The sequence below is a fragment of the Panthera pardus genome, unplaced genomic scaffold (assembly GCF_024362965.1).
Source record: "Panthera pardus isolate Hobbes unplaced genomic scaffold, ASM2436296v1 HiC_scaffold_6, whole genome shotgun sequence".
In the NCBI taxonomy this organism is placed as follows: Eukaryota; Metazoa; Chordata; class Mammalia; order Carnivora; family Felidae; genus Panthera; species Panthera pardus.
The window spans coordinates 65,814,880-65,839,135 of NW_026526991.1; the positions used below are offsets into that span (position 1 = coordinate 65,814,880).

Consider the following 24,256-nt stretch of genomic DNA (forward strand, 5'->3'; position numbering starts at 1 on the left):
ACTTTATTAAAAATTTTTTTTAATGTTTATTTATTTTTGAGACAGAGACAGAGCATGAACAGGGGAGGGTCAGAGAGAGAGGGAGACACAGAATCTGAAACAGGCTCCTGGCTCTGAGCAGTCAGCACAGAGCCCGACGCGGGGCTCGAACTCACGGACCGCGAGATCATGACCTGAGCCGAAGTCGGCCGCCTAACCGACTGAGCCACCCAGGCGCCCCAAGATTTTATTTTTATACACACACGTATTCATAGCAAAACAAGGAGAAACTGTTATGACAATTAACAGTTCTGTAATTACAGAAATTGCATTTCTATAACTGGTCATGTGGTTGTAGGTGTCAATTTACAGCTATCTTCTTCCACTATCCATTCTGTATTCTGTTTGTCTTCAGCAGGCCCCTCCACTGGTCATTGTTTTCAAACTCTCATTCCTGAAAGGTCTGGGCCATTGGTAGTCCCGCCCGAATTGGGCTGTTATAGTTTTCCACTGACCCAATCGTGGGGCATAGTAATACTAAGAGACACTCTGAGGGATCTCCTGTATCCCAGACATTCTTTTCCTTACCTCCACTGTGGAGCGGTAGTTCAATTTCCCCCTTGGTAGTCAGGATCAGTCCCAGCCAGCACAGTGACTCCCTTCTTTGCTTTTTGATTCAGACGGATAGGAGTCCTAAGTGGCTGGATGACAGTCTCAACTTCCGGTTCAATGGAATCATTATTGTGTCACCTGGTGGAAGTATTCCTCCTTTGGAGCTAAGACCTCTAGGCCAGCAGCACATAAGGTTGCAGCAACAAAGGCAAAAATATTGTTAGTGGATAATAGTGATTGGTGCCACTCCCATTTCCACCCCTTGATTCCTGGACCTGTGAATCCTGGCTGCCGGAGAAGTAGCACCATATATTGGGTGCTGATTCAGAGCACTTACAGCCTTCTGGAGAATGTCGCCCCAGCTCTGCAAGGTATTGCCACGTAGCTGGGACTGTAACTGAGTCTTCTGTCAAACCAGCTGCCTCAGGATGGTAGGGGACATGGGAAGGCCAGTGAAGTCCACGAGCATACCCATTGCCACGCTTCATTTGCTGTGAAGCAACTTCCCTGATCAGACGCAATGCTGTGGTGGGAATACCATGACAGTGGATAAGGCAGTCTGTAGGCCTATGAATGATAGTTTTGGTAAGAAACATTGCACGCAGAGAAGGCAAATCTGTATCCAGAGTAAATATTCCAGTAAGAACAGAACACTGCCCCCTCCATGACGGAAGTGGTCCAGTGTAATCAACCCATTCAGCCAAGGGAATGATACTATGTCAGAGGCCCAGTGCTGGTCTTTGCTGCTGGCAGATTGAGCACTAGGAGACTGCCATAGCCAGGTTGGCCTTAGTGCGTGAAAGTCCATGTTGCCAAGCCTATGCATAACTTCCATCCTTGCCACCGTGTTTATGAGCCCACTTTGTTCATGAGCCTATTGGGTGATGACAGGAGTGGCTGGGAAAAAACGCTTACTGGTATCCACAGTAGGCATCATCCTATCCACTTAATTACTAAAATCTTCTTCTGCTGAGGTTGCCCTTGGTAATCATTCACATGAGACACAATATCTTCATGGGGTTTTTTGTTTTTGTGTTTTTCGGGTTTTTGTTTTGTTTTGTTTTGTTTTGGGTTTTTTTTTTGCCCATTTAGAGAAGTCTATCCACATACCTTCTCAAATTTCCTTGTCACCAATTTTCCAGTCATGTGTCTTCCAAGTCCCTGACAATCCAGCTAAACCTTGGCCATAGCCTGTGTATCAGTGTCTAATCACACATTTGGCCATTTCTCCTTCCAGGCAAAGTGAACAACCAGGTACACTGCTCAAAGTTCTGCCCACTGGGGGGACTTCCCTTCACCATTGTCCTTCAGGGATGGCCCTGAAAGTGGCTGTTCTACTGTAGCTGTTCACTTTTGGGTGGTGCCTGCATACGTGCAGAATCATCTAGAAACCAGGCCTGACTTTTTTCTGCCTCTGTCAAGTGATCAGAGGGAACTGCACCTGAGGGAAGAGAAAAGGTAGTGGGGAACCATGGCATTTGGGCCACTTCTTCACGTGACTCACTTATGACACCAGGGCCTGTTTGGACCCAGTCTCGTCTATTCCAATTTCACGTGCTGATGGAATGCTGTTTTGCTTGCCCAACATCATGGCTTGGTAGGTCAGACAACACCCGGTTCATGATGGACAGCTCAGGTCGCAAAGTAACTTGGTCCTTTGTTAAGCGCTCAGTCCCTACGGAGGCCCAGCAGCAAGCCAAGAGCTGTTTTGAAAAAGAAGAGTAGTTATCTGTGGAGGATGGCAAGGCTTTGCTCCAAAATCCTGAGGGCCTGTGCCGCAGTTCACCTAGAGGGGTCTGACAAAGTCTTTGAACAGCATCCTTGCCTGACGCTGCCACTTCAAGCACCTGAAATCTACTAGATCACGTGACACAAGTGGCAGAGCGGCTTGCACGGCAGGCTGGCTGGGGCACAGCCCTCTCCTGTTCTGGGCCCCATTCAAAATCAGCAGCTTTTCAGGTCACTTGGTAAATGGGCCAGAATAATACAACCAAATGGGGAATATGTTGCCTCCAAAATTCAAAGAGGCCCAGGAAGATGTTGTGCCTCTTTTTAATTATAGAAGGGGCCAGATGCAATAAGCTACCCTTCACCTCAAAGGGCTAGCTCAACATGCCCTGCACCATTAGACCCCCAAAAATCTCACTGAGCTAGCAGGACCGTGAACTTTGGTCGGATGCATTTACCACCCTCTGACATACCAATGTCTCACCATTAAGTCTACAGTAATTGCTATTTCTTGCTCACTAGAACCAATCTGCATAATGTCCCCAATGTAAAAGACAAGCGTGTGCTATCTTGCGGAAGGGACAGTTGTTAAGCAGAACCTCATGCACTTGTTACCAGTGTTAAGGGAAGGCTCCAGCTACACGGAGGATAGCAAAGATCGTCATAGTGCAGTCAACTGGCAGAAATCCAAACACTTCTGTCCACTGCATCTTGGTGTCAGAGTCAACCAGGAAGACACAATGCAGTCAAGCACTGGATGAAACAACGCTTTATTTGCACAGAGAAGAGATAGAACAAGATCAGCTTCATTCAGCTTTATGGGGCATTGGTCCCCCATGGCCAGCAGGTGCCTCCTGGCAGCCAATGCAGGGCAATTGACCGACGTGCACCCCTCTGGTGCACAGTAGAAGGACATCTCCCCCTCACCCATGGAGCCTGAAATAGCCAGGGGCATGCCTGAGAGCTATCGATGCTCACACTTAAGCAGACCAAAGGAGTACACACTGAGCATGAAACATGCAAAGATATTTTCACACAAGGTGATAAGCCCAGTACAGGCTGTGTGGGCTCTTTATCTCTTAGTAAGAAATGTCCCAGGGGCGCCTGGGCGGCTCAGTCAGTTAAGCATCCAACTCTCTCTCTTTTTTCAACGTTTCTTTATTTTTGAGGAAGAAAGAGCAAGAGGGAGAAGGGCAGAGAGAGGGGGACAGAGGATCTGAAGCAGGCTGTGCACTGACAGCAGAGAGCCTGACGCGGGGCTCGAACTCATGAACCATAAGATCATGACTTGAGCCAAAGTTGGACGCTCAACCGGCTGAGCCACCCAGGTGCCCCAAACATCCAACTGTTGATTTCAGCTCAGGTTATGATCTCACAGTTCATGATTTCGAGCCCCACGTGGGGCTCCTCTGCCTCTCTCTCTCTCTGCCCCTCCCCTGCTCACTATTTCTCTTTCTCTCAAAATAAATAAACAAACATTTAAAAAAAGAAAGAGATTCTGGCCCAAGATCCATTCTTATGTGGCCAAACAGAGGTGGAAAGACCGCCGGCATGAGATTGTCTTTTCCAACAAAAGGTGATCAAGATTCTGTGAAGTAAATTATGATATAGGGCTGGAGAGTTGATATACCCCAGAGGTAAGACAGAGAAGGCGCATTGCTGGCCTTGCCGACTGAAAGCAAATGACTTCTCGTGGTCCTTAATGATAAGGATGGAGAAAAACGCATTTGCCAGATCAACAGCTGCACACCAGGTACCAGAGGACATGTTAATTTGTTCAAGCAATGAAACCACATCTGGCACAGCAGCTGCAATAGGAGTCACCACCCGGTTAAGCTTGTGATAATGCACTGTCCTTCTCCAAGATCCATTTGTCTTCTGCACAAACCAAATGGATGAGTTGAATGTGGTAGGAATGTGGTAGGAATCACCACCCCTGCATCTTTCAAGTCCTTGATGGCACTAATTTCTGCAATCCCTCCAGGGATTGCTTTTAGTTTATGATTTTCCTAGGAAGAGGCAGGTGTAGTCACTTCCACTTGGTCTATCCCTCCACTCCTAGGTCAGGGAACCAGTGTGGGGATTCCGACAGCCGCCGGGTGCATCTATTCCAGTTATGTAACCAGAACTGGGAAATTAGCCATAAGACGGGTTCAAGGGCCCACTGGCCCACGGTGAGATTCTCCGTGATTACCTGACCTCCATAAGCTCCTACTCCGACTGGTGGGCCACAGTGACATTTTGGGTCTCCTGGAATTAGTTTCAGTTCACAGCCAGTGGCCAGTAGTCCCTGATGGCTTCCTTTCCCCCAGTGCACAGTTACCCTGATAAAAGGCCATTGGTTTGGGGAGGTAAGGCTAGGAGAAAGATTAACAGTATGCATTTTGGGCAGTGTACTCTTCTTGAGGGAGGATCCACCTTCCCCTTCATTCCGGGGGTACCGGTCTGTAAACTGGCTCAAGTCTGGAAAGTTTATTTTTATGATTCAGAAAAAATTCTATTTCTAAAAATTCTGTTTTTAGAATTTTGTTCTCTTGACCTAGAACTTTTCTGTTTATATGAGAATTTATTAGGCTTCTTATCTATCTCTCTTATATCTCACCACGATCGGCTGGCCAATGCCATAATTTTTTGTAAGTCAGACTGTTGTGGGTTTTTTTTTTAAGTTGATTGATTGATTTGATTTTACTTATTTTTTGTTTTTTGAGAGAGAGCACAAGTGAGCAAGGGGCAGAGAGAGAGTATCCCATGAGAGGCAGAGAGAGAGAACTGGGGCTCAAGCTCACCCAGAGTAGGCCTTGAGCTCACCCGATGCAGGGCTCAAACTCATGAACCGTGGAATCATAACTTGAGCTCAAGTCAGGTGCTTAACTGACTGAGCCACCCAGGTCCCGATTGATTTTATTTTCAAGTAGTCCATACACAACCCCAAGACCAAAAGTCGCATGCTTTACCAACTGAGCCAGCCAGGCGGCCCTATTAAATTATTTAGTAATCTCTACACCCAACATGGGGTTTGAACTCACAATCCTGACATCAAGATTTACATGCTTTTCCAACTGAGCCAGCAAAGCACCCCGAGTCAGACTGTTCTAATTTCTGGTTTGACTCTGCTGTTCATTATGGTAACTACTCCCACCTTGCTTTTGGGTGGTTGAGTGCAACCACCTGGTTCCTGCCACCCCGGGATCCAATTACTCCCTTTGCATTTAGTTTTACCAATTCAGAGACTGCAGTGCCCTCTGTTAGGTCTGGTCTTACAGACAGAGAAGAACAATCACAAAGCTCTCCTCACAGGTTGGTTTTTGTTTTTTTGTTTTTTGTTTTTCATCCGAAACCTCCCAGTGTGTGTGAGTAGATCTTAAATGACATCCCAGTTCCCCTAACCCTTTGAATCCCTTCCTCTACCTTAAACCAAGGCAGATCTGGCATTTCCAACTTGCTCAGTGTGGGTCACCTTTCGGTCCATGTTTCAGGCAACGAATCACACTGTTAAAATCCTGTCTAACTCGCTAGGGTGCAACATTAAGTGCCGAAGCTGAGGGGCGCCTGAATGGCTCAGTTGGTTAAATGTCCTACTCTTGATCTTAGCTCAGGTCTTGATCTCAGGGTGGTGAGTTCATTGGGCCCTGCACGGGGCATGAAGCCTACTTTAAAAAAAAAAAAAGCAGCAGAATCTGTGCTTAATGAGCTCATATCGACAAGTTCAGCTAAGTCAGATTTTATGTTCCTTCCATCATCATCCCACGCCCTTACTATCCATTTCACACATGTTCTCTAAATTTCTGTCAGCGTAAGTTAGAACAGCCAAGTAGTTCTTTTGGAGTATAATATACCTCCTCATAGGTCACACTTTGTACCTCACCTTTAGGGGCCTGCTGGGACTTGAGTCTAGTTATAAATCTAAAGCAGAGAGGGGTTGTGGGTGTGGGTCCTGAGGGGATAGACCCTGTCTTGCATGGCCACTACCTCACGGGAGGCCATTACTATTTCCTGAGGCAATGCGAGGTTAATTAACTCAGATGGGGGTAGGGAAGCCATCCCCACTCCAACTTTTAAGATCCCATTCCTTCCTAAACCAATGCCCTTGCTTTAACAGCAGACACCCTGTGAGGCTGGGGTTTCGACTTGTGTGGTAGTTCAGCAGGATGAGATTCTGTGTTTGAGTTTCAGCAATGTCCACCTGGCAGCTGGAAGACATAGGTCTCTTTGAGGACACACATAAGTACCTTTGAGGTCATTTATGTGGCACTTGAGTTTAGAATTTGAATCTCTAAACTCTTCCTTTTCTTTCCTCATTTCATACAGTAACAATAGGAATAAGAAGCTAATTTCATTGTTCTTGTTAATTTGCCAAAAATGTTAGAGTAGCATATACACAATCACCCACGTCCTTGCTTCTTATAAGTGGTTGATGAAGAATATCCAGGGGCGCCTGGCTGGCTCAGTCGGTTAAGCGTCCAACTTTGGCTCAGGTCATGATCTCACAGTTCTTGAGTTCGAGCCCCGCGTCAGGTTCTGTGCTGATAGCTCAGAGCCTGGAGCCTGCTTCTGATTCTGTGTCTCCCTCTCTCTGCCCCTCTCCCATTTGCACTCGCTCTCTGTCTCTCAAAAATAAAATAAACATTAAAGAAAAAAAAAGAACAGCCAAGGTGGGGGCGCCTGAGTGGCTCTGTCGTTAAGCATCTGACTTTGGCTCAGGTCATGATCTCACAGTCGTAAGATCAAGCCCTCAACGGGGCTCCGTGCTAACAGCACAGAGCCTGCTTGGGATTCTCTCTCTCCTTCTTTCTCTGCCCTTTCCCTGCTTGCACAGGACTCTCTCTCAAAAAATAAATAAATAAATAGGAATATCCAATGGTGATATTTTGCATACCTCTGTCGCCAGATCATGCCATGGACAACCAGTGCTCTCTCTACTACTGGAAATAGAATTATTAGTGTCTTTATATCTAATCAGATTATAGAGTCAGTTCCAGAAACCCCAGAACCAATTCAGAAAACTCATCTTTAAAAAAAAAAAAGTTTATTTATTTATTTTGAGAGAGAGGGAGACAGAGAGACAGAGTGGTAGGGGCAGAGAGAATAGGAGAGAGAGAATCCCAAGCTGACCTGAGCGGAAATCAAGAATTGGGTGCTTGCTTAACTGACTGAACCACCCAGGTGTCCACCAGAAAACTCATCTTTTTTTTTTTTTTTTTTGAGAGAGAGAGAGAGAGATAGAGACAGAGCATGAGTGGGGGAGGGGCAGAGAGGGATGGAGACACAGAATCCAAAGCAGGCTCCAGACTCTGAGCTGTCAGCACAGAGGCCAACGTGGGGCTTGGACTCACCATCTGTGAGATCATGACCTGAGGCAAAGTCGGACGCTTAACCGACTGAGCCACCCAGGCGTCCCTCAGTTTTTTTTTTTTTAATTTTTTTTTTTTAACGTTTATTTATTTTTGAGACAGAGAGAGACAGAGCATGAACGGGGGAGGGTCAGAGAGAGTGGGAGACACAGAATCGGAAGCAGGCTCCAGGCTCCGAGCCATCAGCCCAGAGCCCGACACGGGGCTCGAACTTGCGGACCATGAGATCGTGACCTGAGCCGAAGTCGGCCGCTTAACCGACTGAGCCACCCAGGCGCCCCAGCCCTCAGTTTTAAAGTTCTGTTTATCTAGGGGCACCTGGGTGGCTCAGTCAGTTAAATATCCAATTCTTGATTTTTGGCACAGGTCATGATATCACAGTTCATGGGTTCGAGGCCCAAGTCAGGCTCTATGCTGACAGTGTGGAACTTCCTTGGGATTCTCTCTCTCTCTCTCTCTGCCCCTCCCTCTATCTCTCTCTCCCTCCCAATATAAATAAATAAACTTTAAAGTTTTGTTTATCTAGAACCACTCCCAGTACTGACCAAAATCTGTATTAGTCAGGGTTCTCCAGAGAATCAGAACCAATAAGAGAGAGATTGATTAGATAGATAGATAGATAGATGATAGATAGATAGATAGATTTGTTATAGGAAATTGACTCACATGATTATGGAGGCTGAGAAGTCCCAAGATCTGTGGTCAACAAACTGCAGTTTGGTATTGCCTTTTTAAGAAAATTTTTTTTAAATGTTTATTTATTTTTGAGAGAGAGAGACAGAATGCGAGCGGGGGAGGGGCAGAGAGAGAGGGAGACCAGAATCCGAAGCAGGCTCCAGGCTCTGAGCTGTCAGCACAGAGCCCGACACAGGGCTTGAACTCACGAACTGTGAGATCATGACCTGAGCTGAAGTCGGACACTCAACCGACTGAGCCACCCAGGCACCCCTGGTATTGCCTTTTATTGAAATGTATATAAATAAAATCAATAAGCTTGTATTACTTGTATATTACTTCTATTCTGTCAGTGGACATTTCCATTGTTTCCAATTTAGCGCTATCAGGAAAAATGGGGCAGTGAAAATTCTCGTACTTGTTCCTCGGGGGCACGTGTGCATGTATTTCTATGGGTGTGTACAAGTACCAGTTCACAGACTATGCAATGTTTTTTTTTTTTTATTTTTTTAACGTGTATTTATTATTGAGAGAGAGAGACACACAGAGCATGAGCAGGGGAGGGGCAGAGAGAGGAGGAGACACAGAATGGGAAGCAGGCTCCAGGCTCCGAGCTGTCAGCACAGAGCCCGACACGGGGCTCGAACTCACGAACTGCGAGATCATGACCTGAGTTGAAGTTGGTCACTCAACCAACTGAGCCGCCCAGGCGCCCCCAGACTATGCAAATCTTAAACTTTATCAGAATAGAACTGAGCTGTTCTCCAAAGCGTCTGTGTTAGTTCACACCCCTACCCGCAGTGTATGAGAACCCTTGTGGCTTCACGTCCTCCCCACCACTTGATATTTTCAGACTTTTTACTTTGAGTGTTGTCAGTGGGTGTGTATTTTCTTGATGATTAATGAAGTCAAACACCCTCTCCAAGGTTTATTTGCCATTTGGGCTTCCTATTTTGTGGTGTATCTACTTGAATTTCTTGCTCATTTTTCTGTTAGGTTTTATGTCTTTGTCTTATTGATTTGTGATACTTCATTTTATGGGCTGAGTGTAGGTCGCTTGTCAGTCTATGTGTTCCAGATTTGTTCTCCTACTTTGCGGCTTAACTTTTCACTTTCTTTTCCTTTTTTTTTTTTTTTTTTTTCATTTAAATGTAATTAACATACCGCGTTATATAATCGTTTTGGGTGTACAATATAGTGATTCAACAGTTCTATACATCTCTCAATGCACTTTCTTTTCTTTTTTATAAAATTTAATGCACATATTGGGGCGCCTGGGTGGCTCAGTCGGTTAAGCGGCTGACTTCAGCTCAGGTCACGATCTCGCGGTCCGTGAGTTCGAGCCCCGCGTCGGGCCCTGGGCTGATGGCTCAGAGCCTGGAGCCTGCTTCCGATTCTGTGTCTCCCTCTCTCTCTGCCCCTCCCCCGTTCATGCTCTGTCTCTCTCTGTCTCAAAAATAAATAAACGTTAAAAAAAATTTTTTTTTTAAATTTAATTCACATACTATATTATTAACCCTTTTCCTTTTCGCCTTTTAATTATGTTTTGCTTGTATAACCCATGGAATATTTTAAAAATTTAGTGTAGGCAAATGTGTCAGTCTTCTTCTGTAGGCTTACTGTTTCCTTTTGTATACTGTTTAAGATGTCTTTGCCTATTCTAACATCATGAGAATAGTTTCCTGCGTTATTTTCTAGAGGCTTTATTGTTCTGGCTTTTACATTTATATCTATAATTCACCTGAAGTTGATTTTTTTAATTAAAACAATTTTAAGATTTTATTTTTGAGTAATCTCTATGTCCAACATGGGCTTCAAACTCACAACCCTGAAATCAAGAGTCCTATGCTCCACCGACTGAGCCAGCCAGCCACCCCAAGTTGATTTTTGTATATTGTAATGTTATATAAGCCTTGGGGATATTTCCTCACCACTATCCACTATCCCCTTTGTCATAAACCAAAGGTACATATACATGTGGGTTTGTGTTTCAGTTATTTATTCTATTTTGTTGGCCAGTTTCTCTGTTCTTGTACCAATATCACATTGTCTTAATCCTTATAGCTTTATTATAAGTCTTTATATATGCTAGACCAAAGACTCACATCTTCTTCTTCTTGAAGAGTGTCTCGGTTATTCTTGGCCCTTTGAATCTCTCTATAAATGTATAAATCAGCTTGTTAGCTTCCGTTCTTAAAAAACCCTGTTGGGATTTTATGGGGGATTGCAGTGAATCTCTAGATAAGTTGGGGGAGAATTGCCATTTTATAATACTGTCTTCCAACCCATGTTCATGGTACATCTCTCTATTTATTTAGGTCTTCTTTAATTTCTCTCTTTTTAAAAAGTTTATTCAGCGGCACCTGGGTGGCTCAGTAGGTTAAGTGTCCGACTTCAGCTCAGGTCATGATCTCACGGCTCGTGAGTTCGAGCCCCGTGTCAGGCTCTGTGCTGACAGCTTGGAGCCTGGAGCCTGCTTCGGATTCTGTGTCTCCCTCTCTCTCTGTTCCTCCCCTGCTCTCACTCTGTCTCTCTCTTTCAAAAATAAATAAAGATTAAAAAATTTTTTTGAAGTTTATTCATTTATTTTTGAGAGAGAGAGAGTGTGTGTGCACACATGTTCATTCGTGTGCAAACAGGGGACGGGCAGAAAGAGATGGAGAGAGAGAGAATCCCAAGCACGCTCTGTACTGTCAGCACAGAGCCCAATGCAGGGCTTGATCCCACAACCTTGAGATCATGACCTGAGCTGAAATCAAGAGTCAGATGTTTAACTGACTGAGCCACTCAAGTGCCCCTAATCTCCCTTAATATTATTATATAGGTTTCCTATTAGAGGTCTTCAACAAATTTTGTTAGAATTATTCTTAGATATTTGATATTTTTTATTCAAATGTGAATGGTATATTTTATAACTTACTTTTTCTGCTTGTTGCTGACATATTGATTTATATGAAACATTTATTTTTGAAAATTGATCTTGTATTCTGCAATATTGCTTAACTGCCCTCTTAATTCTTATAATTTATTTACAGATTTCTCTCGATTTTCTGTATCACAATTAGATCATTTGTGAATAATGACAAGTTTATTTCTTCTTTTCCTTGAATCCTTTGTTCCTTTCTTTCCCCCCCTCCTGCATTAGTTAAGACCTCCAGGACAATGTTAAACAAAATTGAATAGAAAAATAATAGGGAGCATTTTGTTGTTGATCTCAAAGGGAAAAGTTTCAGCATTTCACTGCTAAGTGTGTGTGATGTTTAGTCACGGGGATTTTGAAGTTATTCTGTATCAAATTAAGAAAGTTTTCACTAATTCCTTAGTTTATTAGATTTGACTGTTTTATTTTTTTTAAGTTTATTTATTTTGAGAGAGAGAGAGATTGTGTGTGCATGTGTATGCACATACATGCACAGGGGAGGAGCAGAGAGAGGGTGAGAGAGAGAATCCCGAGCAGGCCCCGTGCTGTCAGTGCAAAGCCCTTCCCGGGGCTCCATCTCATGAACTGACCTGAGCTGAAACCAAGAGTCAGATGCTTAACTGACTGAGTGCCCCTAGATTTGACTGTTTTAAATCATGAATGGATGTTGAATTTTACCCAACACTTTTCTGCCTCTATTGCTCTGCACTGTCTCCTTTGTCACAAATCGAGTGTCCATATATGTGGACAAAATTATTTCATTTTTCTCAATGTTTGGAGCATACAGTGAACTACACTGCTTTTCAGATGTTAAAATAACTTAATCTTTTGCTGAGGTGAACATCATGATAAATCATCCTTTTTGTAAATGGCTAGATAGTATTTGTTTATAGTCTAGACTTTGCTTCTAGAACTTTGCATCTGTGATCATGAATCTAATTTCCCTTTCTTAAAATGTCTTTATCAGTTTTGGTATCAAGGTTATGCTTGCCTTATAAAATGAGTTGGAGGAAGTAGCCTTTCTCTCTATTATTTGGAGGAATTTGTATTCAATTGGCATTATTTTTTCCTTAAATATGTGGTGGACTTCCTTGGGGCCACCTCTGGGCCTGGTATTTGATTTGTGGGAATTTTAAAAATATGGGCTTTATTGAGATGTAATTCACATACCGTACAATTGCACTACTTCAAAGTGTGCGATTCGATGGTTTTTGGTACATTCACAGAGTTGTGCAATCATCACCACAATCAATTTTGGAACATTTTCACCAGCCCCAAAAGAACCCCAAACCATTAGCAGTCACTCCCCTTCTGTGGGAATGTTTTAAATTACAGATTCAATCGAGACTTTTCTGCTTCCTTCATGGTCAAACTCAATGCCTACACTTCAGGATTAGCTCTTCCCTGAGACTCCTGCTCCAGGATCGATGTCACTGAACAATGAGATACTGACTTTCCGTGGCGCAGTGCTGGGCACAGAGGCACACAGAAGGGAGATGAATGAATAGGGCAGAGCGCTCAGGCTTTACAGAACCCTGAGTTTTAGCATCAGGTTAGAGCTGAGCCTTTAGACAAGCTTAAACTCTGAATCTGCATCTTTGTCTGCCAAGTGGGGAGGCTAATCTCTATTTTTCAGGACTGAGGTGGGACAACTGAGCGAATGTGTGTAAAAGCACTTTGCAAACTGTAAAGTATTAGGGTATTATTACTGAAGGGCTGCCAGTTTAGCTAGAGAGACACAAATGACAAGTTCCGATACATGTGCAATGCTAGCATGTACAACAATAACAATATTTTTGAGTACTCACCATGTGCTGAGCACTGTTTTGTGTGTTGTATATGCGTCCCCGCATCGGATTCTTGCAAGACCCCTGTTAAGTAAGTGCTGCTGTTATTTTTATTTTACATTTACAGATGAGAAGAGTGGTGCTTGGGGGTCAAGTAAGTCCCTCAAGTTTACCGCGCTACAAAGGGCCATCCGTGGGGAGGGAGGGGTTGGTCAGTTTGGACTGACCAGTGATCCAGGAGAGAACTGCAGTTATGGCCTGTCAAGGAAGCCACCTGTCTTCACAAGGTACAAGTTATTCCAATAACCCTTACAAAGCAATCCCTCCCCCACCCTGGTGTCTCAAGGTCTCTCCTTCTCTCCACAATTTCTGTGAACGCTATCTCTTTGGCCTTCCTAAGCAGCACCCCCAGCACAACCCCAGCATCCACATTCTTCCCATAGCTTCACAAATGAGCTCCGGGATGGACGCAGAGGCTCCTGTTTCCATGGTGATGTGGGGAGGCTGGTACACCACCAGCCAAGTGTAGGCAGGCAATGCAGAGAATTGGCTCAGGATCCAAAGGTGTCGGCAGTAGCCAGGCTCCGGGAAAAGAGATGGATCCATGAGAAAGCCAAGTCTGAGTGATTGGACCTCCCTTGAGCTCCAGAGGAACATCCACCCCCACTGCGCCCCCGGCCCTCCCTAAACTTCTAATTTGGGAGAAGATAGGACCCTTGGGAAGGGAAGCAGTGGGGGCCCCAAAGCAGAAGCTACCGCCCTTGACTTGATTGAAAATGAAGCCTAATCTTGACAGGAAGGACTGCCCATCGCGGGGGTTGGGGGGGGCGGGGAGAAGGTCGGGGGGGGGGGCGGCGCCCCCTGCCCAGGCCCCCTGACTCACCTGGCCCTCTCTTCCTTGCTCTGACCTCATTCTTGGAGCGCGCGCTGAAGGAAAGCAAGGCAGCCAGCAGGGGGCAGAGTCTCCCACATTCAAAGCTTCTGCGGGACTCCTGCTCCGCCACCCCTGCTCTTACCAGGACTATTTTCAGTTGACAGGCTGCAAAGGCGCAGTAGGTGGATTTCGGGACTGGAGATCGGTTCTGGCAGGGGTTCTGGGAGGCGCTGAAGCTTTGGTCTTAAGCTGTGGGCCCCACTGGGGGAGGGGTATTTAAGGCCGCAGAGCTAGGGGCTGAACTGGCAAAGGTTTCTTCGGACGTTTTACTCGATCCGTTGAAAATATTAAAAACATCCTAACCCTGAGGAAGAGTCATAGTCATCCATTCAATAACTGTTCATTGAGCATCAACAACTATATTCATGGATGGATGAATCCAACCAAAAACTAGTGTTTACTGATGCCTAAAAAGTTCTTAACCTTTTGGGGGAGGGGGGGGTGCGGGTGGGAGGGGTTGTTACACATCCTGTGAGATTATGATAAAAAATACAGACTCTCTCCCAGGAAGAATGCACTACAAATCTATAAACATTTTCATATGATTTGGGGAGCCCTGTGAACCCCTGGAAGCTCATCCATGGGCCCCAGGGCGTAAACTCTATTATGGGCCCTGTGCTGGGCACTGAAGATCCAATAGCAAACTAGAGAAACATGATCTCTGCCCTGCCTGAGTTTGACATCTAATGGGAAATACAGATAAGTAAAGAGATGGTTAAAATACAGCAGGGAAATCCCGGTGCTGGGAGACCCACTGGCCTAGACCAGGGGCCTTACAGAGGGCTTCCTGGAGGAAGTGATGGATAAACTGAGACCTGAAGAAGTAGTAGGAGCCGGCCAGGCAAAGACCTGAGGGAGAAGACTTGGGGCTGGGAGAAGAGCACATGGAAAGGCCCTGGTGGGAAAACAGCAATCCTGAGAAGCTGACAGCGGGCCTGTGTGGCTGGCTCAGAGATGCCAGGAAGAGGACCAAAAAGAAATGAGGCTGGAAGGATAAGTGCCAGTTTAGGTAGGGCCTGGGATGCAACAGAGAACAGGGAGACAGTTGCTGCCCTCAAGGACACAGATAAAGAAAGCTGGCAGGGAATGAGCCTGGATTGAGCATAGGGTCATAGGGGAGCAGGTGGGAGAAGCTTTAAACTCAGTCTTGGAGATCAGGCCCAGGGCCCAGGAAATAAATGGGGCTCAGTGATACACACACACACACACACACACACACACACAGGCTTTATTCCCAGCACGGCCCAATGTGGGGCTTAAACTCACCACCCTGAGATCAAGACCTGAGCTGAGATCAAGAGTCGGATGCTTAACCAAATGAGCCACCCAGGCGCCTCTCAGTGATATATTCAGTGTTCTCAGAACACCCTCAACTTCTGAAAACAGCTGGATGGGGAAAGGCGGGGAGGTGTCACGAGTGTACCTTGATTTGACTGCAGCCTACCATTAGGACCTTTTATTCTTTGGGTGACCAGGGCTGGGTTGCAATAAACTCAGCTCTGCCTACTTTTTAAAGTACAGAGTTGTGGCCAGAGGCAACCATGGCCAGAAAAGCAGAGGAGGAGAGAGAGAAGTAGGCTTGGCCCCTGGCTGGAGGCCTAGGGGTGGGGAACTGGGAGAGCATAGGATGAGACAGGGAAGCTGGTGTTGCAATGATTTATTGCCAGTGATTTATTTTATTTAACAAACACTCATATTGTACTTACTACATGCCAGGCACTGTCCTAAACACTCAATAAATATTAACTCATAACATTCCTAGGAGATAGGCATGACCATCATCCTCATTTCACACATGGAGGAACTGAGGCAGTTAAGTAACTGGGCAAGATCAGGGACGTGACAGAGACACCATCTGAACCCAGCCAGGCTGGCTCCAGGGTCTATGCTCTTTATCGCTAAACTATGCTGCCTCGTGAAAGGAAAGGCAGTTGCAAGGGTGAAGCATTGAATCTGGGCCTCCCACATGAGACAGATGAGAATTCACCATTGCAGCTCCTGGGACACTGAGAAAGTACGAGAAGCACCCACTACGTGGGAGGGCCCAGGGCAGTGGGAGGCGCTATGGGGAATGGTGAGGCTCTGCAGCTGGGGAGAGCTGCCAGAAACCAAATCGTAGGGGTCCAGGACTGGAGACGGAGGGGCACCAGATAAGAGACAAGGTCAAGGGACTGGGTGAGATGGCAGCTCCTACCGTAGTCTATGAGATCTAGCCCCTGCCTCCCTTGTCAACTTCATCTCTTCCCGTTCTCCCCTCATTCACAATTTTGTCCCCACTGTTCTTTCCTGCCACAGGGCCTTCTCACTTGCTGTTGCCTCTGCCCTGAACACTTCTCCGACGTGCACACACAAACACCCACCCCTCCCTTTTCCTAAGCTGACCTCCGCTCATCCTTCAGATCTCAGCCTCAGTGTGGGTTCTTCAGAGAGGCCCTCTGACCTTCAATATCTGAATTAGATTTCTTCTGTTATTCTCTTATAGTAGTATCCTATTCTTTTCTTTGATCACCTACATCATAATTTGAAATTACAGACTCGATTGTCTGTTTAATGCCTGTCTCTCCCATTAGACTGCAAGCTCCTTGAGGGCAAGGACCCCATCTTATTCTACACTGTAAACCTTGTTCCTCACCTAGTGCTGGGCATAAACATACTCCATAACATTTTGTTTAATGAGTTTATGAGTTTAGAAGGCTCTCAGAGATCTACTTGTCCAATGCTTCTTTCCCTCTACCGTATGCCCAATAGGTGATCATCTACCTTCTCCTTGGGTACTCCCAGTGACAGAGAACTCACTATTTCATCGAGAGGCCCATTCCACTTTTGAAGAGATTTAATATCAAAGAAAAATTGGACTCCCTGTTACTTCTTGGTCCTAGTTTGGCCCTCTGGAACTACATGTAATCAAGATAGTCTTTTTTTGTTTTAGTGTTTATTTATTTTTGAGAGAAAGAGACAGAATGTGAATGGGGAGGATCAGAGAGAGAGAGAGGGAGACTCTGAATCTGAAGCAGACTTTAAGCTCTGAGCTATCAGCACAGAGCCCGATGCGGGGCTCGAACTCGGGACTGGTGAGATCATGACTTAGGCTGAAGTCGGACGCCTAATCAACCCAGGCGCCCCAAGATAGTCTTTTAAACAGCTGCAGAGAGCCAGCATGCTCACCACCTCTGCCCTCAATCCTTGTCTGTGTCACCTAAACAGTTCTTACAGTTTTGGAAGGCTTGGTTTCTTAGCCCTTCTCTACCCTGGTCCCTTTTCTCAAGAAACACCCCCTTTGGTCAGCACACAGAATGTAGCCTGATTTATGAATTATTATCATCCTCCCCAGCCACCCCCAACTGGCATAAAGTCCAGCAGGATAAGGGAGGACAGGGAGGAGAAAGTGAGAAAAGAGAGCAGTTTCTTTCTCACCAACGGTTAACTGGGGATGTCTTTCTCCAGGAAACAATGTTATTAGTGATGGCTGGGGCCCCGGGCTAGTCCTGAACTAGATGTACCATTGTCAGCTCCGTTCTGGGTCAAATGGTCTTTCTGGACCCATTTAATACCTTTTCTCTGGGAAAAATGTGTTTGGGTTCCAAACAGGCAAGTTATATATAAACCCTTTAGATAACCAGCTTACAAATTGGGCACTGCTTCTAGAAGTATTTAGGTAACACCGAGTGGGAGAGTGAAGGGATGAGAACAGAGTGGGCTTGCTCGGAGAAGTTTCCAAGAGGTTTTTGGAGCAAAGATGGGGAAAGTGGTAAGGCACACAGGCTTCAGTCAGCAAACCTGGGTTTCGGTCTCAGCTCTGCACTTCATGGTTGTGAGACCTGCTGACTTTATCTAACTTCCCCTCAGGTTCCTCTCTGTAAGGAAGACCATAGTTTTTCCCTGACAGAATTGGAGGGGGCTTTTAAAGAGAGATTGTTGCGTTCAGTACAGTGCCTGGCACATGAATGCTGAGGAGTGGTGGGTATTGTAAGGTTTGCAAAACGGGGTTTTTTTTTTCCCTTCCACTGAGGGAACAAGGCTAACGTCCCTGAAGCCAACATGCCCCTGTCCCCGCAAGCGGGAGCCCAAGCTGATTAAGGTGAAGATGGTCCTAAAGAGACATTCCAAAGGATGGCTTCGAAAAGGGGGCTCCAGAGGGGAGTTAGGGGGACAAAAGGGTAGGGGCTCCGAGCGCGGCCAAAGACAGTGCTTCAGCACACACTGTTTCTGTAGAGTGTGTGTCCGTGTGGGTCCTGTGAGGCTCTGCTGACTGTGTGTGTCAGTATGACAATGTGTGCAAACCTTCTACCAGTCAGTGGGACTCAAGATTACCCTCCCTCTGTCAGGCTCCATTACTCAGCTTTCTGCAGTTCCAGGCCTTATCGCTTAGCTGTCTGCCCTCTGGCCTCTTCCTTTTGTTTACCAACTTGGCTGGCTTTCTCCTCTGGGAACAAAGGAGGTGTTCAGTTCTGGGCAGTGCGGGGCTCCTGCTACCCCACCCCCACTCCCTTCCCTTTCCAGGAGCACTGCCCCTCCTTGTCTCAGGCAGACCCCTTGGTTCTGAGAGGCCCCTTCCCACAGTTCCAGGGAAGGGAGAGACTGAGCTCCTGGCTGGCACCCCCTTTTTCTCACCCCCTAGCCCCCATTCTTGTCCCCAAAGAGGCCCCTAAAGCTTCACTTGTCTAGGCTGGAGGCAGCTCCTCTCCCCATTGTCTGGCCAGGATTTGGAAGCTCTGGTTTCCATAGCAACCCCTGGGCATTTAATTAAGGGAGGAGGCCTTCATCTCTTCTAGTCCAGGCAGTTCCAAATCTCTACCCGAAAAGGATACCCTGAGGGGGTGAGGAAGAAGCATTTTCCTCCAGTACAGCACAATTCTGGCTTCGGGGCTGAGCCCATTATAGCTTTCCCAGCCCGCCCCCTCCCACCTGCCAGGCCCATCCCCACCCCACACCAGAGCCGGCTGGGGAGACCTCTCAAACCAGTGAGGGCAAACCCCAGGTCCCAGGATAGCAGGAGTTTTGAGGGGTGGTAGGCACCCTCACCCATATACACTGACTGTTGCTTTGTTTACTGGGGTGGGTGAGACTTCCACACTGGCCCTGCTGTCCAATTGCTTTACCGTGGAATGGGTTCCGGACTCCTTGAACTCCCTGAAATGGAATGTCAAATGTTGTATATAAAAGTTCATTACAAGCGTTCTCTTGGGTACTGGGTACACAGTTTTCATCCGAGCCACAAAAGGGATCTGTGATCTCAAAACGGTCCCTGGCTCCTCTGCCATTTGCCGGCTGTGAGACCTTAGGCAAATTCCTTCACCTCCCTGGGCCTCCCAGTCCTCATCTGTAAAGGGGGATGATAATACTTCACAAGATTGTTGATGTCTGGTGAGAACTTAGTAAGGGGTGGTTGTGATCGTTTCTGTTACTATGAGAGGGTGAAATGGAAGATCCTGAAGCTTATCCGCTCTACACTTACATCTTATAACATCACTCTGCCCTCTCAGTGGGAGGCATTCCCCCCCCCCCCATTCCCTCTCAGCCCCACCCAGGCTGCTGGAAAGTGCTCCCGGACTCTGATCGGAAGCTGGCAGCTTTCAAGAGCCTCGTCATGAGGTGGAATTTCCATGCTCTGGTCACTGAGATCCCAATTCCTGAAATTCCTGCCTCCGGTTTCTCAGCTGTGGCCTGTGACCACTTTTCCCCATTTCTGGTTAGGTTACTGTGTGTGTGTGTGTGTGTGTGTATGTGTGTGTTTCCTTTTCGCAGTATTTTTAGACTTAGGAGAAAATAAACACAATTCACACACTAGCACCTTTCTGATTGTTTGGTTCCTCACAGACAGGAGGGTGGGGGCACTTCTTTCCCCTGTGACGGGTCTTCAGCTCTGCTCTCCCCATACATCCTTACCTTCTGTTGAAAATTCCCAGACTTACCCCACCCATCTTGCCCCACACTGCCTCTCCCATCCCTTTAGGGATAAATGCAGATTGTAACACAATTCTGAACTGTACGTGTCTCTGGGTCTTTTATCCTTGTTATATTTTTATCTTGTTTCCCTCTTGGAAAATTCCCCCACTGTGGCATATTTTTTCCCTCTCTTCAGAAGAGGCAACTCTATCCAGGCAGCTCTTGGCTTGTTCCGTTGTGATAGCATCCAGATCCAAAGGAGGGACCGGGGAGTCCGAGGAACCGGGGACCCCAACACTTATGTTTCGGCTTCATCATCAATAAAGCAGTGTTTACCGACTGCAGCTGGGGAGAGATTTCAGTGCAATACTGCGATGAGGGGAGCCCTGAGCTCCGTGCCCGGCAGCAGCAAAGGCCTCAGTGCTGGAGCCGTTACTCCTCAGACCTGAGGGTCCCCCCCCAGGACGCGGGGCTGTTTCACAGCCCTGTTTCCCTCAGTTCGGTTCACACAGCAGCCAGAGTCCTGGAGCAGGACTGGGCACTGCCAGTGTCAGGAGACACAGGTGATCCCGGAGGCGGGGAGAGATGTGGGAAGGGCTGAGAATATGCCCCAGGGCGGTAGAGAAAAGGACTTACCCAATCCGCAGAGAACCGGAAGAGGGAAGGATAGATTTCCTAAGAACTGCGTGCAGGGCTCTTGGTGGCACCTCTTTTCACTCTCCCTCAGGACAGAGCAAGTGTTGTGTCAGAGAGACTGAGGCTGGTCAGCAGAGGAATGTCCTAGCTGTGGATGAAGCCTCTGGCTCAGGAAATCCAAAGTCCTTGCTGAGGAAGCTGAGGTTCACAGAGGTCACGGCTGGTCCAAGGTCACGAGTTAGTGTATGCCATGCCCTGGACGCAGCCCTCGGCCTCCTGAGTGCAGAGAGGCAAGGCTTTCAACTCATAGGCTGTGCCCCTGGAGGCCGGCACCGCCTTGGGGTTAGGGGGATGGCAGAATGAGTGGGGGCTCCCGGTTTGCTTAAGATTCACAGCCCCTAGGAAGGGCTGGAAAGAACTCAAGGTAAGACAAGTGATGTCTTGTGTTACTAAAGAAAGCTCAGTGAGAGGTTGAGGAACCCACCCAAGGTCACACCTCTAGTGATTACGAGGGTCAGGACTCAGACTCTGGCCAGCCATGTCTGCACTCTCAACTTTTGCTGCCTCTGGAAGTGTTGGAGTCAGGTTTTAAATCTGGCCTGGCTGCCTCCTGAGCCAAAATGCTAACGATGCTCTGTACCCTCAGAGGACTGAGGACTGAAAGGGACCATACTGGTGCAACATAGCCTACAGAAAGCAGCCAACATGGCTGTTTTCATTAGGTCTGGCTGCCCCCGGTTCTGCCTTTTCATTATTTGCTCCGCGCCTGGGTTTATACCCTTGGCTTTCACCAGCCTGGAAGCAAGGCCCCGTCCTCAGCGGTACACAGGATTGTGGGTAAACAGGTAACCACCTGACTCTGTCCTGCCTGCTGCTGGACTCTGGCTGTCTGGAGTGCATCCCCTGATGTGTCCTTGAAAACTGACTCTAGATACAGCCGAAAGGGCTCTCAGAGAGCAAGTCCAAGTTTGAATTTTGTTGATGACGACACTGCGGGGCTCAAAGGGAGAAAGAGTCTTGGGTAGGGTCATTCCTTCCTTTAGGTCCACAAACAGGTACTGACCCCCTTTTGTGCCCCTGCCACTGTTCTAGGCCCTGGGAAAGCAGCAGGGAACCATACTCTGGTTCTGCCCCCACAGGGTCCACCTTAGCAGAGTGGAGGAGAAAGATAATCAACAACAAAATCAGGCAGCAAAAAACATAAACCAGAAAAATAGCACAGTGACAAATGCCAGAGAACATGAAAGAGAATGAGTGGGTGGCCACTGTAGCCTGAGTGACCTCTCTGGGTAGATGACACTAAACCCGACACGAAAGGTGCCAGCCGGGACAGTCAAGGAGAAGGGCATTCCTGCCAGAGGGAGAGCAGTGAAAGGCCCCGAATTTGCTCGCACTCACTGAAAGAAGATGCTTCGGGAAACTTTAACATCAATATAGACGTAAACGTGTCTGTGCGCTGCCTATGTGTATATATAAGTAAATGTATATGTATATAAAGTGTGAGTGTGTATACATTTTAGCGTGTGATTCACATGTCATTTCTGACTGTGACTTGTGGACAGAAAGTTGGAAAGCTATTACTGAAGGAATCAAAACAAGTTCAGTGTGGCTGGAGCAGAGTGGGAGAGAGTAAGACCCGAGGAGATGAGGTCAGCCGGGGGCAAGGGCAGCCAGTCATGTGTGGCTCCAGACGCCGGGATGAGAACTGGGATTTTATTCAAAGTGGGCCTGACCCCCTCCGAAGACTTAAATGGAGGATGGACAGGATCTATGTAGTTTCTTGGTTTTGTTTTTATTCTAGCCATCTATTTATTAAAAAAAAAATTTTAAGCTTATTTATTTTTGAGAGAGAGAGAGAGACACACAGAGAGAGAGAGAGAGAGAGAGAGACAGAGACAGAGATGGGGAGGGGGCAGAGAGAGAGGGAGAGAGAATCCCAAGCAGGCTCCACGCTGTCAGACCAGAGCTAGAGAGGGCAGAGGAGGGCGGGGGAATTGCTACACAGCAGGGGGAGCAAGTGACTGCACTTGGGGGTAGGTCTGGCGGAGGGTCCACATCGTTGTCCAGCTCACTCCCATGTTGCTGAGGTGTTTCCCTCCCTTCTGACCCCCCCTTAGCATGAGGCCTCCCTACTACTCACCCAGCAAGTGGCCATCTTGGTCCTGACCAAGCCCTGGTGGTGGCAGGGGAAGCCAGCTGTGGCCTCACCAGTCTCCCGACTCCAGTGCCCGCTCCCTGTGTGGCTGCGCTGAACTTCCTCTGACTGCCTTCTGCTCTTCTGTTCCTCCAGCTCGGCCCGAACAGGACAGAACACGGGCTTCTTTCCCTGTTTCGCCTCCCGCCCATTCCTCAGCCATTCCCGTACTTCCCTCCTAATTCTCAGTCCAGCTCACGTAGCTCTGGGTGTAAATGTGTGCATGTGTCTTTTCTCCTCCTATGTACATCTTTTTTTAAAAATATTTTATTTATTTTTGAGAGAGAGAGAGAAAGTGGGAGCTGGGGAGGGGCAGAGAGAGAGGTAGACACAGAATCTGAAGCAGGCTCCAGGCCCTGAGCAGTCAGCACAGAGCCCGATGCGGGGCTCGAACTCACGGAACCGTGAGTTCATGACCTGAGCCGAAGTCGGTCACTTAACCGACTGAGCCACCCAGGCCCCCCCTCCTGTGTACATCTTTACTCACACACACATAGGCATGCATTCACTGGTCCTCTGTCCAGGCCTCCCTCTCTCGCTTCCAAGCCATCTCATCCTGCCAGAACATTCCCGGTACTCTGGCCCCCTCTCAGCCTCCTGTTCTTGTTTTACATCATAGCTCAGTGCTACATCCTCCAGGAGGTTTTCTTGGGAAATTCTCCTCTTTCCTCTTGTTTCTCCTTCTAATCTCTCACCAGACTCATGAAGCAACACCCAGCTCCCAGGAAGAGGGGTGGAGAAGAGCACCAGCAGAAGAAAAGCCCCAGGAATGGGCCTGGCACTCACAGTGAGGCTTTGGTTTCCTCCTGGGGAACATAAACAATATCACAGAACACCAACATCAAGCCAGGCCACTCTGTGACCGTGAAGGAGTAAGAACAAGACTTCACTGTAGTCACGTCAGAACGCAGACAAAAACAAGAACGTGTCCAAGCCACAAATATGACCAAACACCCCCTATCCCGGCTAGCGGGAGTGGCTGCTGTTTCTTCACCAATCACACTGTTCACCCAGCTGCTTCCTCCTACCTCCTAACAAGATTTATGAAGTTTCCCAATCACAGAATTCCCCAGCTTTCTGACAACAGAGCAAACCCCCACTTCCTTGACCTCTCCTTAAATCAGCAAATGTAAGTCCAAATCCTAAGTCCTTTCTAATGTCCTTTTCCTGGATGCCCACCGTTCCATTCCATGGTGCTATGTTCTCCTTGTTGCAATGAATCCCTACACCCAGTTTTGCTCAGCTGTCACTGTTTGTGGTCTTTGGCTGGAGGGTGTTGACAATCGAGGACAACATGTAGGTGTGCTTTATGTAATGTTTAAACTACAGACTACTATATTTGGGGTTGTAAGTGCATTTTATGATATTTTAGCACCAGATTTCCTTTCCTAATTATCCTCAAGGCAAAATGTCCCACCCCCGACCCTGAATCACCCTTCCAGTGAATTGGGTTGATCCTTCAGTCCTTGGGCATGCTTACCATTTTCCTGCATCTGCATTCTTCCCTCACTAATCTTACATCACAATTGAAACCCTCTTCTATCACCTTCCAGG

General features: G+C 47.2%; 1 long non-coding RNA gene across 1 annotated transcript; it reads right to left on the minus strand.

Annotated features, from left to right (window-relative positions):
- Positions 1 to 1,663: 1,663 nt before the first annotated feature.
- LOC109249051 (uncharacterized) lies at positions 1,664 to 14,281 on the minus strand. Its single transcript, XR_002072419.2, has 4 exons — positions 13,936 to 14,281; positions 13,074 to 13,136; positions 8,337 to 8,397; positions 1,664 to 2,294 (listed from the first exon to the last, which is right to left on the minus strand). It is a non-coding gene; the product is annotated as an uncharacterized LOC109249051 (long non-coding RNA).
- Positions 14,282 to 24,256: the final 9,975 nt, after the last annotated feature.